Source organism: Babylonia areolata, chromosome 22 (genome assembly GCF_041734735.1).
Source record: "Babylonia areolata isolate BAREFJ2019XMU chromosome 22, ASM4173473v1, whole genome shotgun sequence".
NCBI lineage: Eukaryota > Metazoa > Mollusca > Gastropoda > Neogastropoda > Buccinidae > Babylonia > Babylonia areolata.
In genome coordinates, this window is record NC_134897.1 from 1,657,487 (window position 1) to 1,674,682 (window position 17,196).

General features: G+C 45.2%; 1 pseudogene across 1 annotated transcript in view; it reads left to right on the forward strand.

Moving 5' to 3' along the window:
* Window positions 1-14,930, forward strand: part of LOC143297343 (myosin-IIIb-like) — a 117,566-nt pseudogene extending 102,636 nt beyond the window's left edge. Inside the window, exons 29-31 of the transcript XR_013057255.1 lie at window positions 5,396-5,467; window positions 6,248-6,445; window positions 12,915-14,930. The product of XR_013057255.1 is annotated as a myosin-IIIb-like (transcript). The remainder of the gene's footprint in view (window positions 1-5,395; window positions 5,468-6,247; window positions 6,446-12,914) is intronic.
* The last annotated feature ends 2,266 nt before the right edge of the window (window positions 14,931-17,196 follow it).

Below are 17,196 nucleotides of genomic sequence, written 5' to 3' on the forward strand. Positions count from 1 at the left end.
TGTTCAAACAGGAACTTCTTTTGCTAAGCATGGAAGTTTTATTTATTTTGCAAACGTTTCTGGTGCAGATAGTAAAAAAGGGAAAGTACTCTGTAATTAATGCTAGGGGACTTAATTTGCTTTAAACTGATCTTTCTCATCTTGAACATTACATTTTGATATTATACTCAATACATAAAAACCTTGGATTTTTTTTAAAGTGTATAACAAGTGAGTCTTGAAGGCCTTGCCTCTCTTGTTGTTTGTTTGATTTTGTTTTTTGTTTTCGTGTGTTGTTGATTTTCTTTTTGCGGCTCAGGTGTGTGTGTGTGTGTGTGTGTGTTGGTTGGGGGTGTGTGTCCGTGGTTGATTTTCAACAAATTCATTTTCTCTGGATACACTTTTGTCTGTCAATACCAAATCTGGCTTTATAATAGGAAGAAAGGTGTATTTTTCCACCACACACATTCCAGTACACTTATGGAAAGGCCACTGAAATGCTGCAGGCATGGCATAACAAGATCAGGATGGACTGTGCTTCGTCAAGTCATCTCTAATGACCAAACTGTCTCATCACCTTACAAGAAAAAAAAAAGGGCGAAAATTATATGTCACTAGTACATTTCTATTTTCCTTTCACAAACATTGGCCCCTTTAAATGACATGATTGCATGCCGTCGGAAGATAGTATTGCCTTCTTTCTGAACGACTGGGTGTACTTCAGACAAGTGTTCCGTTTCTAGCCCGCACAGAGTTCCGTTTCTAGCCCGCACAGAGTTCCGTTTCTAGCCCGCACAGAGTTCCGTTTCTAGCCCGCACAGAGTTCCGTTTTTAGCCCGCACAGAGTTCCGTTTCTAGCACGCACAGAATTCCGTTTCTAGCACGCACAGTTTTCCGTTTCTAGCACGCATAGTTTTCCGTTTCTAGCACGCACAGTGTTAAGTTTCTAGCCTGTTAAGTTTTCCGTTTCTAGCCTGTTAAGTGTTCCGTTTCTAGCACGCACAGTGTTCCGTTTCTAGCACGCACAGTGTTCCGTTTCTAGCACGCAGTGTTCCGTTTCTAGCACGCGCAGTGTTCCGTTTCTAGCCTGGTAAGTGTTCCGTTTCTAGCACGCACAGAATTCCGTTTCTAGCACGCACAGGTTTCCGTTTCTAGCACGCACAGTGTTCCGTTTCTAGCACGCAGTGTTCCGTTTCTAGCACGCGCAGTGTTCCGTTTCTAGCGTGTTAAGTGTTCCGTTTCTAGCACGCGCAGTGTTCCGTTTCTAACCTGTTAAGTGTTCCGTTTCTAGCACGCACAGTGTTCCGTTTCTAGCCTGTTAAGTGTTCCGTTTCTAGCACGCACAGTGTTCCGTTTCTAGCCTGTTAAGTGTTCCGTTTCTAGCACGCACACTGTTCCGTTTCTAGCCTGTTAAGTGTTCCGTTTTTAGCACGCACAGTGTTTCCATTCGAAAAGCGCTCGTTTCTGATGGTGAGCAAACAAACCCATGATTTGAATCAATGTGCAAAATGTACCGGTGACCCCCCAACCTCCACCTGCCCCCACACCCTTCCACCACCCCTGGCGTTTTCGGTTTTGTTGTTGTTGTTGTTGTTGCTGATGTGTTTTTCGTCTTGAATTGCTTTTCTTGAGTGCAAAGAGTCAGTTATACCAGATGTAGACAGTACCGTTTATGATGGGCGTCCTGATTTGACAGTCAAGGACCTCTGTACTGACCGTTGATTTGTACAGACTTGACAGTCAAGGACCTCTGTACTGACCGTTGATTTGTACAGACTTGACAGTCAATGACCTCTGTTCTGACCGTTGATTTGTACAGACTTGACAGTCAAGGACCTCTGTACTGACCGTTGATTTGTACAGACTTGACAGTCAAGGACCTCTGTACTGACCGTTGATTTGTACAGACTTGACAGTCAAGGACCTCTGTACTGACCGTTGATTTGTACAGACTTGACAGTCAAGGACCTCTGTACTGACCGTTGATTTGTACAGACTTGACATTCAAGGACGTCTATACTGACCGTTGATTTGTACAGACTTGACAGTCAAGGACCTCTGTACTGACCGTTGATTTGTACAGACTTGACAGTCAAGGACCTCTGTACTGACCGTTGATTTGTACAGACCTGACAGTCAAGGACCTCTGTACTGACCGTTGATTTGTACATACTTGACATTCAAGAACGTCTATACTGACCGTTGATTTGTACAGACTTGACAGTCAAGGACCTCTGTTCTGACCGTTGATTTGTACAGACTTGACAGTCAACGACCTCTGTCCAGACCGTTGATTTGTACAGACTTGACAGTCGATGACCTCTCTACTGACCGTTGATTTGTACAGACCTGACAGTCAACGACCTCTGTACTGACCGTTGATTTGTACAGACTTGACAGTCAAGGACCTCTGTACTGACCGTTGATTTGTACAGACTTGACAGTCAAGGACCTCTGTTCTGACCGTTGATTTGTACAGACTTGACAGTCAAGGACCTCTGTACTGACCGTTGATTTGTACAGACGTGACCGTCAAGGACCTCTGTACTGACCGTTGATTTGTACAGACTTGACAGTCAAGGACCTCTGCACTGACCGTTGATTTGTACAGACTTGACAGTCAAGGACCTGACCGTTGATTTGTACAGACTTGACAGTCAAGGACCTCTGTACTGACCGTTGATTTGTACAGACTTAACAGTCAAGGACCTCTGTACTGACCGTTGATTTGTACAGACTTGACAGTCAAGGACCTCTGTACTGACCGTTGATTTGTACAGACTTGACAGTCAAGGACCTCTGTACTGACCGTTGATTTGTACAGACTTGACATTCAAGGACGTCTATACTGACCGTTGATTTGTACAGACTTGACAGTCAAGGACCTCTGTACTGACCGTTGATTTGTACAGACTTGACAGTCAAGGACCTCTGTACTGACCGTTGATTTGTACAGACTTGACAGTCAAGGACCTCTGTTCTGACCGTTGATTTGTACAGACTTGACAGTCAACGACCTCTGTACTGACCGTTGATTTGTACAGACTTGACAGTCAAAGACCTCTGTACTGACCGTTGATTTATACAGACTTACCTCTGTACTGACCGTTGATTTGTACAGACTTGACAGTCAAGGACCTCTGTACTGACCGTTGATTTGTACAGACTTGACAGTCAAGGACCTCTGTACTGACCGCTGATTTGTACAGACTTGACAGTCGATGACCTCTCTACTGACCGTTGATTTGTACAGACTTGACAGTCAAGGACCTCTGTACTGACCGTTGATTTGTACAGACTTGACAGTCAAGGACCTCTGTACTGACCGTTGATTTGTACAGACTTGACAGTCAAGGACCTCTGTACTGACCGTTGATTTGTGTGTGTGTGTATGTGTGTGTGTGTGTGTGTGTGTGTGAGAGAGAGAGAGAGAGAGAGAGAGAGAGACAGAGAGAGTCTTTACCGATAAGTGTGTGTAAAAAAACAACAACTACACAATTAGAGAGCGAATTGACTACGAGTAAATGAATGAAGTCGCTAACCCAAGTTCCTAATTAAAATATCGCAAGTTTGTGTGAATGTTGATGTAAGATTCATCATTATCTGATAATCTTATAACGTACATTTATTTCTTAAGACAGCGTTTTGTTTTATTTATTTTATTTTTTATTTTTATTTTTTTACTGAAAGAGCATTGAAAAAAAAGCAAAAGTCAACACGCACACACACACAAACTTACACACACACACACACACTGAACATTCGATAGAACTTACAAGATCCTAATTTTGAAATACAGTTATACAATTAGATAGACTTATTGAGAGCTATGTGGCGCTCTCTGTCTCTCTGTCTCTGTCTGTCTGTCTGTGTATGTCTGTCTGTCTCTCTTAAGGAGAAACTGGAAGACTTAGCCATGCCTAAACTGTTAATCCCTGAATTAAGAAGAAGAAGAAGAAGAAGAAGAAAAATCTCTTTTTATATACGTATTTCTTCGATCAACATCCAAAATTAGATATGTTAATGTGACTGCTTACTCAATTACACATTTGAATAAGCTGATTAAAGTAAAACTGGTGGTAATGATAACAATAACAATGATAATGATGATGATAATAATACTAGTAGTAATGATGATTATACTACTACTGCTACTACTACTGGACATACTGGTTATGATAATAGTGCATGTGTGTGCGTACGTTTGTGTGTGCGTGCGTGTGTGTGTGTGTGTGTGTGTGTGTGTGTGTGTGTGTGTGTGTAGGAGGAATTTTGTTTAATGTCCCGTCACACATATCGGTGATTGAAGACATTTTGTTAAAGTATTTATGAATACATCTGAGTATTATCGGTTAGAAGGGGTGGGAGATGTGGATGAATGGAGGGTTGGGGGGAAACTGGGCAAATGAGGGTAAAAATGTGGGTGAAATTTGGAAGAAAAAACAACAACAACAACAACAAAACAACTGTGTGTGTGTGTGTTTTATCTTCAGTTTAACGTCTATTCACTATAAGTGTTTTTAGACGGAAAGGAGTAAAGAAGTGGATAAAGGAAAGGGAATGCATGTGAATATTAGTGTAAAAAAAAAAAAAAAAAAAAAAAAAAAATCATGTTATGTAACAGAGGAAAAGTATATTATAAGAAAAAGGTCTAAAGAGATTGTGGTGTGTATTGAATGAGGTGTCATGGGAAGGAGAATATGTATATGCATATCAACAAGTATTAACCTATAACAATGTAAATATAAATAACAACATTAATTATAACACATCAAAGGAGGATACCAACTGGACTGGAGTTTAAAATTTCCGAAAACATTCTAAGCAATGAATAATCATTCAAAATCTTTTCAGTGGCTAATGAAATATTGGAAGAAAAGTCATCAACTACATCTTTAGGAATTAACGGTCTTATGCTCGGACAATGAATGAGTAGATGACTTACAGTTATTTGCTTACCGCATATACATTTTATATTTTTAGAAAATTTTGTACGAAAGGCATTTAAACGAATTCTATACATTAGACTTGTAATTTGTCTTGAATGTGCTGCTGGTGTCAAATTTAGAAAATGTTTGGGATTAGCTGCATTCTTTGTGTTTACACAACATTGATAATATTGATTATTTGAATCTATAAGTAATTTCTTAAATCGATTTCTAGAGACATTTTCTATACAACTAATGTATTCATGTAGATCTAACTGGATGTCAAGTTGTATTGCGCCTTCGAAATTACGTGCTGCTCTTCTAGCTGCTTGGTCTACCCACTCATTTGAAGATATTCCACAGTGCGAAGGTACCCAACAGAAAGTTAATTTAATGCCCTGTGTGTGTGTGTGTGTGCGTGTGTGTGTGTGTGTGTGTGTGTGTGGTGTGTGTGTGTGTGTGTGTGTGTGTGTGTGTGTGTGTTACAGCACCACGGGGAGTGTGACTACATTGACCTGGTCACAGAGCAGATGTACTTCGTTCTGGAAGACACTGTGCAGGTGAGTACGTCGTCTTTTCGTCCGCGCGCGCGTGTGCGTGTGTGTGTGTGTGTGTGTGGAGAGAGAGAGAGAGAGAGAGTGTGTGTGTGTGTGGGGGGGTGTTATTTTTATTCTCCCCCCCCCCACTCAGACACTCCTGTCACCATCTCTTGTATACATATTCTTCTTGTTCTTATAGTTCTTGATTTTATTCTCCTTTCTTGTTCTTTTTCATCATCTTCAACATTGTTTCGTGATATATATATATTTCCTTGGCGTTAGCTGTGCTTGACTGTGTTAACTACATGCATGTATATGAATGTGTATTGTGTGCGCGTGCGTTTATGTACGTTTGTGCCTGCCTATGTGTGCGTATGTGTTAGGGTAGCTGTTAGATACACATGTCTGTCTGTCTGTCTGTATGTACGCAGTGTGTGTGTGTGTGTGTGTGTGTGTGTGTGTGTGTGTGTGGTCATATTTTGGTGTGTGTATGTAACCTAGATGTAATGTTTTATGTTAACAAAGCGTTTTTGTAAAGCACCTAGAGCAGATTTCTGGATAGTGTGCTATATAATTATCCATTATTATTATTATTATTATTCCCCTTGTTTTATGTTGTTGTTGTTGTTGTTCTACTTCTACTTCTTCTTCTTCTGCTTCTGCTTCTTCTTCTTCGTCATCACCACCATCATCGTCATCATGATCATCGCCTTCTCTTCTTCGTTGTCAGCTTCATTCAACAAACAACATCTTTTTTTCTTTTTTCTTTTTTTTTTTTTTTTTTTAATTTCCTGTACAAAGGGAAACAACCCCAGCGCGAGTTCACCAGCAGCCGCTTCGCCCGTGTTACCTCCCCGGCTGTACAGCTCTCGCAACAGACTGCAGGAGGAGGAGGGGGAGGAGGAGGGCAAAGCGGGCAGCAGGACGTCCCACAACATGGACGGCAGACCGCTGCCCAAAATCCCCGAGGAGGCCTACAACAGACTGCTGCAGAACCAGGTGGGGGGCACGGGGGGAGAGGGGGGGGGGGAGGAGGGAGGTGGTGGTGGAGGATGGGGGTAGTAGGAGGTTTGGGGTGATGGTGGTGGTGGTGGTGGTGGGGGTGGGGGGGGGGGGGGGTGTCGTCTAAGGCCGATACAGAAATGGTCTGAATGTGTGCAACCAAACCGTTCTTTTTTTTTTTTTTTACGTTAGAATAGAATAGAATATACTGGCCACACTGATAATTATAAAGTTTATCACTGTGGATGGGGGTGGGGGGTGGAGGTGTGTGTGTGTGTGTGTGTGTGTGTGTTGGGAAGGGGGGGGGGGCATGCTTAGATTTTGATTTTTAATTACTATCATTCACACTTTGACCGTGAGCGATGGAGCTGCCCTGATTGGAGTGGTGAGGCGAGAGAGTGTGAGGAAGGTTACACACAGATGTCATGTTTTATGTTAACAAAGCGTTTTTGTAAAGCACCTAGAGCAGATTTCTGGATAGTGTGCTATATAAGTATCCATTATTATTATTATTATTATTATTATTACATCGCGGAATGCAGCTCGCTAGAAAGCGTTTAGCGCGGTACACTACACATGACTGACTGCTGCCGCGCTGATGCTGACCCATAATTATGTGATGGTGGTTGGGGTAGTTGGAGGGCAGGGGGAGGGAGATCACCAAACCAGATGTGTGTGTGTGTGTGTGGGGGGGGGGGGGGGGGGGGGGGGGGGGGGGGGGGGGGGGGGGGCGATGTGGAGGAGGTGGGTTTGGGGCAAAGTGTGAGGAGTGCAGATGTGTTTTGTGGAGGAGGTCAACAGCACACAGCTGCAAAAACCATGTGTGTGTGCGGGGGGATGGGGGAGGGGGGGAGGGGGAGAGGGGGGCCTGTGGGGGAGGGGGTTAGGGGGGGCGGGGGGGAGGTATGGTAGGGGTGAAGATGGGGGGTGGTGGGGGTGGGGGTGGAAAGAGTTGGGGTGTAGGGTAGGGTGGAGCTTTTTTTGATTTGGGGGGGGGGGGGGGCGTGAAAGGGAGGTTTCGAGGAAAGGGGGGGGGGAGGATTTGAGGTGGGGGTTGGAGGAAGGGGGGGGGAGGATTTGAGGTGGGGGTTGGAGGAAATGGGGGGGAGGATTTGAGGTGGGGGGTTGGAGGAAAGGGGGGGAGATTTGAGGTGGGGGGGTTGGAGGAAGGGGGGGGGAGGATTTGAGGGGTGGGGTGGGGGAGGTTTGGAGGAAGGGTTTGGGAGGATTGTGGGCCTGGGGGGGCTGGTTTGGAGGATGGGGGGGATTTGGGCGTGTGGGGGGTGGTTGAGGTTTGGAGGAAGGGGGGGGGGGATTTGGGCGTGTGGGGGGTGGTTGAGGTTTGGAGCAAGGGGGGGGGGGAGGATTGGAGGGGTGAACATGGACTTACTCTCCCTCTCTCCCTCTCCCCCCCTCCCTCCCTATCTCTCTCTCCCTCCCTCCCTATCTCTCTCTCCCTCCCTCTCTCTCTCTCTCTGCCTTCCTCCCCCCCCCTCTCTCTCCCTCTCTCCCCCCCTCTCTCTCCCTCTCTCTCTCCCTTCTTTCCCCCCTCTCTCTCTCCCTCCCTCCCTCTCTTCTCTCTCTCTCTCCCTTCCTCCCCCCCTCTCTCTCTCCCACTCCCTCCCTCTATCTCTCTCCCTCCCCCCCCCTCTCTCTCAAACTACAGTCTTTTGATGTAACTGTCTTTCTACCTGTCAACCCCTCTCTCTCTAGCTCTGTCCTTTACCAATATACTAATTGTGCCTCTGTGTCCATCTCTTATCCACCACTTCTCTCTCTCTCTCTCTCTCTTCTTCAGATATGAGCGATAGTTGATAACTTTCAAACGGAAAACATTGATGCGTTTTCCATTGACCCCTTCTTTGCTATTCCTTGATTTTTTCTCTGACAGTGTGGTCAGTGGTGGAACGGTTGTTACCCATCGTTTATATGTACCTGTATTGTTTCATACTATGGAAAATAACCCAAGACGATAATACGCAGATATGCACACGAACAACACAGGTTGTTACAGCAGCACGGGAATGTGAATGATAACTGGGTGTATAATGTTAAGAACCGTAAAGTGGACTGATGGCCTAGAGGTAACGCGTCCGCCTAGGAAGCGAGAGAGAATCTGAGCGTGCTGGTTCGAATCACGGCTCAGCCGCCGATATTTTCTCCCCCTCCACTAGACCTTGAGTGGTGGTCTGGACGCTAGTCATTCGGATGAGACGATAAACCGAGGTCCCGTGTGCAGCATGCACTTAGCGCATGTAAAAAGAACCCACGGCAACAAAAAGGTTGTTCCTGGCAAAATTCTGTAGAAAAATCCACTTCGACAGGAAAAACAAATAAAACTGTGGCGCTGTAGTGTAGCGACGCGCTCTCCCTGGGGAGAGCAGCCCGAAATTCACACAGAGAAATCTGTTGTGATAAAAAGAAATACAAATACAAATACAAATACAAAATGTCACGGCTCAGCGGCAGTGAATCCATACCCACTGTGTCCAGGGCTGGGCATAGGAAGGCAGTGAATCCATACCCACTGTGTCCAGGGCTGGGCATAGGAAGGCAGTGAATCCATACCCACTGTGTCCAGGGCTGGGCATAGGAAGGCAGTGAATCCATACCCACTGTGTCCAGGGCTGGGCATAGGAAGGCAGTGAATCCATACCCACTGTGTCCAGGGCTGGGCATAGGAAGGCAGTGAATCCATACCCACTGTGTCCAGGGCTGGGCATAGGAAGGCAGTGAATCCATACCCACTGTGTCCAGGGCTGGGCATAGGAAGGCAGTGAATCCATACCCACTGTGTCCAGGGCTGGGCATAGGAAGGCAGTGAATCCATACCCATTGTGTCCAGGGCTGGGTATAGGAAGGCAGTGAATCCATACCCACTGTGTCCAGGGCTGGGTATAGGAAGGCAGTGAATCCATACCCACTGTGTCCAGGGCTGGGCATAGGAAGGCAGTGAATCCATACCCACTGTGTCCAGGGCTGGGTATAGGAAGGCAGTGAATCCATACCCACTGTGTCCAGGGCTGGGCATAGGAAGGCAGTGAATCCATACCCACTGTGTCCAGGGCTGGGCATAGGAAGGCAGTGAATCCATACCCACTGTGTCCAGGGCTGGGTATAGGAAGGCGGGGCCCAGTTCTCTCCTTCCGCCGCTGTTGTAACCTTCCCCGAACCAAGTCAGGTGCATATCGACACCTAGGACGGAGTGAGGAACACCAGGTAGTGTAGTGTTCCTGTCCCTTGAACACAGCACCATGCCCAAGCGGGGCCTCGAACTCTGATCCCCAGTGAACACTGATGTGAAGCCCCGAGGCCCAAGCCGATTCAGTGACGGCGAAGAAAGGACTGAATGACAACGGGTTCGTTGCTTGGTGGAGTCACGAGGCAGGGGGATGATTAACTCTCTCCATACGAACGGCGAAAGAGACGACGTTAACAGCGTTTCACCCCAATTACCATCATCAAAATATTGCAAGCGGAAGGCTCTTATACTGAAGAGGCGAATGTTGACAAAGAATACCACAATTCTGACGACGGAAGCTAAAGGTTGGGTCATTCAGACACCCACTGGACATCCGAGGGGTCTGTGTAGAGGAGAAGAGAGGACTGGCCGTACTCAGTGAGTTAATGGTTCATAACAGAAGTTAAGGTCCTACCGATATTATGTTCCAACACACTGACTGCTTCATATGGAAGAGAATGAACGAGTGCACTATGTCGCTCTCACTCACTCACTCATTCCCTCGACCGCTGGGGTCGTTGGGGGGGGGGACATGAGGAAGACGTCATAGCTCGCCACGCCGTTCTGTTGGCAGCTGTCGTGAGGAGATCTGGCATCGTCATTTTGGTCCATTCCTTGACGTTGTCGCACAGCCTGGGAAAAAGTGCTCCGGCGTAATACACGAAGAAAGAAAGAAAACAAGAGAGGCAAGGCCTTCAAGACTCACTTGTGTCAAATTAAGTCCCCTAGCATTAATTACAGAGTAATTTCCCTTTTTTACCCTCTGCACCAAAACGTTTGCAAAATATATAAAAACTTCCATGCTTAGCAAAAGAAGTTCCTGTTTGAACAAAAAATGATAATAATGACTGCTTCTGTTGTTGGGTCAGAATATCAGAGCCAAGTGCCAAGTTTAGAGAATACAAAAAATATAAATATAACAATAAATGCAGTTTGCATATCATTAGGCTTCATTTAAAAAAAAAAAAATGTGCCCATCCCAGAGGTGCAATATTGTTTTAAACAAGATGACTGGAAAGAACTGAATTTTTCCTATTTGTATGCCTAATTTGGTGTCAACTGACAAAGCATTTGCAAAGAAAATGTCAATGTTAAAGTTTACCACGGACACACACACACACACACACACACACACACACACAACCGAACAACGGGTTAAAACATAGACTCACTTTGTTTACACAAGTGAGTCAAAAAAGGGCGGCAACACAAGGGCATCTAGGAGTCATGACCTGGTTGCGGCCCGGCCCCCTTCGAGTGCAAGGAGTTAAGGGCCGAAACACTTGACTGAGGGGGGCTTCTTCTCTGAAGACCTTGTACTGTCCAACTCTCCCTACAGTTTCTTATCACAACGTGAACCTTTGGACAGACAGTATGTTCATGTTCTGTTTCAACGTGAAGCATCAAGAACCATTGGACAGTATGTCCATGTTCTGTTTCAACGTGAAGCATCACGAATCATTGGACACAGTATGTCCATGTTCTGTTTCAACGTGAAGCATCAAGAACCATTGGACAGACAGTATGTCCATGTTCTGTTTCAACGTGAAGCATCAAGAACCATTGGACAGACAGTATGTCCATGTTCTGTTTCAACGTGAAGCATCAAGAACCTTTAGACAGTATATCCATGTTCTGTTTCAACGTGAACCATTGGACAGACGCTGTGTCCATGTAATGTTTAACGTGAATCATCAAGAACCATTGGACAGACAGTATACTGTTTCAGGAAGCCGCTGGCAAGATGCAGAACGTGCTGGGTGGATCGACAATGGACAATGAGGAACTGCTCAGATCGTTGGCAAAGCAGACGGCTGAAGCCAGAAAAGTGAGAGAACTTCCAATGTTCATTTTGAAAACAGCACACCCGGAGGCTGCTTCCCACAGAGTAGAACGCTTACTTGGCTTGTGACTGTGCTTGGTGGTGGCATCTTGTTTGCTTGCCTTGGTGGGCTGTTCCCTGCCAGTACCTACAGTCAGTCAGATTAATGTTTGGGTCTATCCCTTCATGCTTGAAGACCGCCTATTTTCTACCCTGTCCTTAATGTTTGAAATAATTGGAATAGTGATTAGCAGCCAAATTTTGGAACATTTAAAACATGTTCACTCTTTGCTGTTCAATAGTCAGTCTGCTTACCGGCCTTTGCTGAGCAATGGAAGTGCTTTCGGTTTGTGTTGATCGCCCTTGTGATGGCTGTGGTGTATCGCTAGTGGCTTTGCTGGAGTTCAGCGCGGCATTTGGTACTGGCTCGCCGCTTTCTCTTTCACACATTTCGCCGTCACTGTTGCCTTGGAGGAGCAGCCTGGTCTCAGAGCCAAGAGTTTTAAAACACCCCTCCTTTTGCCATCATGTAGTGAAAACATCCCTCCTTTTTGCCAACATTTAGCTAAAATATCCCTTTGCCGTCATTTAGTGAAACCTTTTTTGCCGTCATTTAGTGAAACCCTTTTTGTCGTCATTTAGTGAAATCTTTTTTGCCGTCATTTAGTGAAACCTTTTCTGTCGTCATTTAGTGAAACCTTTTTTGCCGTCATTTAGTGAAACCGTTTCTGTCGTCATTTAGTGAAACCTTTTTTGCCGTCATTTAGTGAAACCTTTTTTGCCGTCATTTAGTGAAACCTTTTTTGCCGTCATTTAGTGAACCTTTTTTTTTTTTTTTTTTTTTGCCGTCACTTAGTGATACCTTTGTTGGCCGTCATTTAGTGAAACCGTTATTTGCTGTCATTTTTTATGAAAACGTCCTGTGCCATCCTTTTTTCATTTAGTAGTAGTAGTAGTAGTAGTAGTAGTAGTAGTAGCAGCAGCGCAATAGTAGTAGTAGTAGTAGTAGTAGTAGTAGTAGTAGTCTTCTTCTTCTTATTATTATTATTATTACTGTAGTAGTAGTTGTTGTAGTGGTAGCAGCAGCAGCAGCATGACTGTTGTCAGTAGCCCTGGAGTTGGCCCGGTGTGGTAGGGTGAGCCGTAAAGATACAGCGATAAAAAAAGAATGTTGTCGTGACGTGTTCCCAGCATCATCATCATCACTGAATGCTGACCATTACAACTGTTGTTGGGAAACCCGGGCACTGGGAGGGACTCTGTATGTGTGTGTGTGTGTGTGTGTGTGTGTGTGTGTGTGTGTGCGCGTGTGTGTGTAGGGAGGGGTAGGGAGGGGCGATACTGTTCCCCCCCAGGCCCCCCAAGGACCGTGAAGGTGACTGCTGTCATTGCCGTGTGTGCAGAGAGAGCAACACAAGTACGACCCTCTGCAGAACAAGTCCAAGATCTCCAGGTCCCGCCGTCAGTGAGGCACCCACAACACATCTTCACAGGCCATTGACGTGACATCATCCCCCCTCTCCCTTCTCCCTTCTCCCCCGCTGCTCCCAGAACTGCTGACAGCTGCCTGCAGGCCACAGACAGCGACAGAGCCTCATCGCCAGCCTTGGGAGAGCGTATGAAAAAAAACAACCCCCCCCCCCCCTTTTTTTTTTTGAGAGACTGCTCGCAAGACAGTACAGAGATGGACCCAAGTGTAACCCCCTTCTGTTTGCTACTGAGGCCGTCACTTGGACGTTATGATAATCATATTGCCCTACAGCAATCTTTGTTGTTGATGTTGTTGTTGTTTTGTACTCCAGTGTACAAGAATGGGTGTCTGCTTATTCGCTTTTTGCAACGTTACGAACACACATGTGTACACGCACACACAAGTGCACGCTTGCGCACACACAGATGCACACTCAAATGCACGGTAGTGCACAAACACACGCACGCACACTCGCGCGCATACGCGCGCACACAGACACAACACACACACACACACACACACACACACACACACGCACGCACGCACATACACACACACAAAAAACACACAAAAAACCCAACAGCAAACCCACAAAACACTCACACACACACACACACAAACCACGCACACGCACACGGATAACCTTACTCTCGTTTTAAAAGCTGTTCTGCAAATAAGTACAACCTCGCTAATTCCTCCAAAAAAAATCCAGAAGTTCATGTTCTTGTTGCTTATATTCCAGTGTGAAGAAAATCGTGTGCTGTTTTCCTTTGATCCATTTTTTTTACAGGGCAACATATTATATCGGGAATTGGAATTTTTTTTTTTTTAAATGGTTTCACGTATTTCACGTGCATTTTTGTAATGCACTGAGTTATGAATGTGATGTGCTGCTGTGAAGCGCAGATTTGTTTGGCAGATGGTGTTATGAAGCTGTCCATATAGGCACATATTTTTGCCGGTAAAGGTACGATGTCTTTGTTGTCTTGTTTGTCCACATGGGTTTCTAAGAACACTATTCAAAACGTGGTGTGTAGTGGGACTGGAAATAAGGAGGGGGGTTTTGCATCCAGAAAGTCAAGGAACTGACATATACTATAAACAGTGCAGTGTCCTTCTTCTTCTTCTTCTTCTGCGTTCACTCGTATGCACACGAGTGGGCTTTTACGTGTATGGCCGTTTTTACCCCGCCATGTAGGCAGCCATACTCCGTTTTCGGGGGTAGTGCAGTGTCGATGTGTAGGGGGCAGCGTCAATCTGTGGAGGCAGTCCGACCGCACAGGACTGGGATATGTCCAGACACGACAGCTGAAAAATAATACTTTCATTTTAGATGAAATCCTCCTCCTCCTTCCTCTTCCTCCTCCTCCTCCTCTTCTTGTTCTTTTCTTGTTGTTGTTGTTGTTGTTCTTCTTCTTCTCATTATTATCGTCAATATCATCACCATCATCACCACCATCATCGCTGTATTTTTTTTATTTTTTTTAGCGAATGTCATAAGATCCTTCCCACGAATGATCTCCGGCCAATATACAGTGTACAAAATCCCCAAGGCTTAGGACACCGAAAATCCTGATCTGAGAACCAGCGCAGATGACTGCATTATACTCCTGGTGAGATTGCGTTTTGGGGTTTGGGTTTGAATGCTTTTGTTGGCGATGATTATTAACTCCCCCTCCTCCTTCCACCATCACCACTGCTGCTACTACTACTACGACTACTACTACTACTATCGTCACCGCTACTACTATAACTACGGCTACAACGCCGACGAGGTATGCATCCAGGCAAGTGTGGATGTTTGATGCGTTTTGGTTTGTTGGCGAAAAACGTGCTTTGAAAGTGCGTGCCTTTGTCTGACGATAAGAGCAAGATTCGATGTATTTTTTTATGTATTATTTATTTATGCAAGCTTATCTATTATTTATTCCCCCGGTTTTTTTTTTTTTTTTTTTTTTGTGATTTTTTTTTTTTTTTTTTTTTTTTTTTTCTCAAGGCCTCACTGAGCGCATTGGGTTACGCTGCTGGTCAGGCATCTACTTGGCAGATGTGGTGTAGCGTATATGGTTTTGTCCGAACGCAGTGACGCCTCCTTGAGCTACTGAAACTGAAACTGAAACTGTTCATTGTGTGGTATTCGTTTGTTGTGATAAAAGTCTTTGTGTAGTTGTCGTCTTCTACTTCTCCTTCTATTTGAATTGCTCAGTTACTTTTTTCTTCTCATCATTATAATTATCGAAAATCATGATTACTACTTGAAGTATATAGAGGACGTTTTGGATGAGGATTCTGACAGCCTTGTGTCCGATGCTGTTTCAATGGATTACCAGAAGAAAACTTACATACTCGACTTTCTGCGTTTCGCATTGTTAACTCTCTCCATACGAACGGCGAAAGTGACGACGTTAACAGCGTTTCACCCCAATTACCATCATCAAAATATTGCAAGCGGAAGGATCTTATACTGAAGAGGTGAATGTTGACAAAGAATACCACAATTCTGACGACGGAAGCTAAAAGTTGGGTCATTCAGACACCCACTGGACATCGGAGGGGTCTGTGTAGAGGAGAAGAGAGGACTGGCCGTACTGAGTGAGTTAATGTGGTGTGTGGTCACAGTCTTTGTTGTTTTGGTCATCACCATATCTATTATTGTGCCTGGGGTTCTTTGTTTATTGTTTCCCCGTACCGTAAAAGACTTGTTACTGTCTATTTTGTTCCAGTCTGGTAGAAGGTGGCAGAATGGTTAAGACGCTCAGCTGCCAATACAGAGAGTCCGTGAGGGTGTGGGTTCGAATCCCGCTCTCGCCCTTTCTCCTAAGTTTGACTGGAAAATCAAACTGAGCGTCTAGTCTTTCGGATGAGACGATAAACCGAGGTCCCGTGTGCAGCACGCACTTGGCGCACTGAAAAAGAACCCATGGCAACGAGAGTGTTGTCCTCTGGCGAAATGACGTAAAATGAAATCCACTTTCATAGGTACACAAATATGTAAGCATGCACTCAAGGCCTGACTAAGCGCGTTGGGTTATGCTGCTGGTCAGGCATCTGCTCAACAGATGTGGTGTAGCGTGTATGGATTTGTCCGAACGCAGTGACGCCTCCTTGAGAAAGTGAAACTGAAACTGAAACTGTGAGAGAGACCACACAGGCCACATTAACGCTTGGATTTCAAATTGCTGTTTAAAGCTTGTTGTTGTTGTTGTTGTTTTTTTTCTGTCAGTCATATGATGATCACACCTACTTTCACCACTTACCCATTTTTGTAGTGTTTCATTTCATGTTGATGTTTTTTTCATGAGCCCAGGGGAGCCCCTCAAGGCCAGCCCAGCGCGGTAGGTTTATGCGGAGATCAGGCAGCCTCTCTTAAAAAAAAAAAGACAAAAAGACGAAGAAACCCTGTAGATGTGGATCAGTGAGCACCTTGAAACTGAAACCCGTTTGTGTGAGGACCTTGAAACTGAAACCCGTTTGTGTGAGGACCTTGAAACTGAGACCTGTTTGTGTGAGGACATTGAAACTGAGACCCGTTTGTGTGAGCACCTTGAAACTGAAACCCGTTTGTGTGAGGACCTTGAAACTGAAACCCGTTTGTGTGAGGACCTTGAAACTGAAACCCGTTTGTGTGAGGACCTTGAAACTGAGACCTGTTTGTGTGAGGACACTGTGTCAGTTGACACCACTTTGAAACTGAAATCTGTTTGTGTGAGGACATTGTTTCAGTTGACAGCACCTTGAAACTGAAACCCGTTTGTGTGAGGACACTGTGTCAGTTGACAGCACCTTGGAACTGAAACCCGTCTGTGTGAGGACCTTGAAACTGAAACCTGTTTGTGTGAAGACATTGTTTCAGTTGACAGCACCTTGAAACTGAAACCTGTTTGTGTGAAGACATTGTGCCAGTTGACAGCACCTTGAAACTGAAACCTGTTTGTGTGAAGACATTGTGTCAGTTGACAGCACCTTGAAACTGAAACCTGTTTGTGTGAGGACATTGTGTCAGTTGACAACACCTTGAAACTGAAACCTGTTTGTGTGAGGACATTGTGTCAGTTGACAGTACCTTGAAACTGAAACATGTTTGTGTAAGGACATTGTGTCAGTTGACAACACCTTGAAACTGAAACCCGTTTGTGTGAAGACATTGTGTCAGTTGACAGCACCTTGAAACTGAAACCTGTTTGTGTGAGGACATTGTGTCAGTTGACAGCACC